Consider the following 2,886-nt stretch of genomic DNA (forward strand, 5'->3'; position numbering starts at 1 on the left):
TATATATATATATATATATATATATATATATATATATATAATTTTTTTTTAATTTATAAATATATTAATATATAAATATATTAATATATTTATAAAATTATTAATTTTTTTAATCCGAGCGTCCACATCGCACGGCAAGAGTAAAGTCAGTCATAGTTCCAGCTGATACTTCCTGAGTATCAGATGGTATCTGTTAATGCGAATATAAAATTATTAGTGTAATTTTTGTTACGTCAATTGTCTGTTATCTAATCAAATATTTACTTGCATTACAAATGAAAATAGCGGAATAAAGTCAAATATAATGATATATAATTTATAATTTCAGAACATATATACATATAATATATTACAGTCCCGTATTATTCTTATATATCTTACATATTATAATACTATACTTATTGTAATTTGAATTCCGCGTAAAAATTTTTTCAAATTTAGCGTTTTTCATAGGCAGAACTAGTGCGTACTCAGTGCACATTAAAGCTGTTGTACACTAACTCAATCTGAATGTAAAAATGAGATATCTCAATTAATATAAAATATATTAAGGATAAAAATAAAATATATTAAGGATTTCACGGTTTAATTCATTTCTATATTTTTATTAAATTTACATCTTTACATCGATGTATACAAGTGCAAATAACTAATTATGTATTTTTTTCACATATATGTAATAATATTAAGTGTACAACTTTGCTTCCGCCGTTTTTTTTCCGAAATTCGAGGCTTTATTGTAAAAAACTGGTTATACATTTAATTCAAATTTGATTCAAAGTATTGTCCATCACTGGCCACTACTTTCTCCCATCTTTCGGGTAGCGTACGAATCTCGCATCGAAAAAACTGGTCATCTTTTGAGGCTATCCACGAATCGATCCAATTTTTTACTTCTTCATAAGATCGGAAGTGCTGGTCAGCCAGGCCGTGTGTCATTGATCGAAACAAGTGATAGTCAGAGGGAGCAACGTCTGAAGAATACGGCGGATGGGGTAGGACTTCCCATTTCAACGTTTCCAAGTATGTCTTGACCACTCACAACAAAGGGGTCGAGTATTATCATGCTGCAAAATCACTTTATCTCTCGTTGTATTGCGGCCGTTTGTCTTTCAATGCTCGGCTCAAACGCATCAATTACATTCGATACCGATCGCCTGTGATTGTTTTAGTCGGTTTTAACAGTTCATAATACACTACGCCGAGCTGGTCCCACCAAATACAGAGCATGACCTTGGACATCAAAATCATCGTTCTTGAAGCGTTGAAACCACTCACGACATGTTCTTTCACTAATAGCGGCCTCACCATAAGTATTTGAGAGCATTCGATGAGCCTCAGCCGCAGATTTCTTCATATTGAAGCAAAAAATTAAAACCTCCCGCAAATGATGAGAATTTGGCTCGTAAACTGACATTTTTAATCGAGAATAATTTTATGATGCAGACACAAATCGACTAATGTTTCTATGGGATTATGTTGACAGATGCCCAAGTTTATTGTATGACGTCTATGATCTATTTATTTCAACCACCACTTACCGTTAAAGCCATCTAAGAAAACGGCGGAAGCAAAGTTGTACACCTAATACAATACGCGTTCATTTGCTTACTTGTTGCAAAGTAGTATCATTCAGTTTTACCTCATTTCCATTAGTCACCCTGTATATTCGTAGAATTTCATATTGATTACATAATGTTAATATAGGTATACTAACTATATAGATATATTCCATTTCATGCATAATGCATTATTTATCTTTAACGTCCATCAAAAGTAAAGTACTATTTGCGTCCACTGTTTGTGCCTTTTTAGTGCCGATCCTATTTTTAAACGTTAACGGCCACCGGAGTCTCTAGACAGGAGCCTCTAACATACAAGCACCGTGTTGAGAGAATTATACGACATGATAGTAGAGCAACAACAAGGATAAATAAAACAAGGATAATTGAAACAATGTACATCATGCGTGAAACAAAATCATAGTCTATGTGACCATTGTCTATGTGCTAGCAGATACTTACTTATAATATAACATACAAAAATTCGAATTAAATTGAAATAATTTCTGTACACTATTCAAAATTATATTGAAGAAGACAAAAAGATGTTTTAACGTCTGCATCCATGACATATATCATTTCGTTCCATTTTATTACAGGTTTTTAGTAAAACGCATGACATATACAATACAGCAAGTTCGCCCGATCCCGCGTCGATTAGCACAATTATTACAAACTGTTAGAGTACGCTGAGATTAACGTTCATCAAAATTCTGGTAACATTGTGTTTGTTTAAACATCATTTATTAAATCCATCTGAAAAGTTTTAAACAAATTTTTATAATACGATACGATATATTATAATATAATTCTTATGATATAATATAGAACCAAACGTTCTAGTTGCAAAATCTTGAATTTATCAACCAAAAATTGTTTATTTTAATCAAAATGCATTTAATATCAGCAAATTTATATATATTGATATCAAAATAAAAACAAATTAATATTAAATGTTTAAAAGGAAAAATTGAGTAGGCTTTTATGCTCCTTTAACAATCAATATTGGATTTTGTTCAGAAGTCGTTATTTAAAATAATTTGTTATTAAAAGAAAATCAAATTATTTGGCATTCTCCTTATACATTAGAAAGAATAAAAAGTCTATTGTGGATTACCTGTATTAAAATTACCACAACACTCAAAGCTGTTTGGTAAAACTGAAAAAAAATGCTTTCATTAATGAAAACAATTTCATTAAATTGAAAAGAATTTTATAAAAGAAAAGAATAATATAAAAGAAGATCTCGAATATTTAAAATAACAATGAAAAAATATATAAACACAATTAAATGAGAAATAATTTAAATATTATGGATATATAT

Source organism: Atta cephalotes (genome assembly GCF_000143395.1).
Source record: "Atta cephalotes unplaced genomic scaffold scaffold00004, whole genome shotgun sequence".
Classification (NCBI taxonomy): Eukaryota; Metazoa; Arthropoda; class Insecta; order Hymenoptera; family Formicidae; genus Atta; species Atta cephalotes.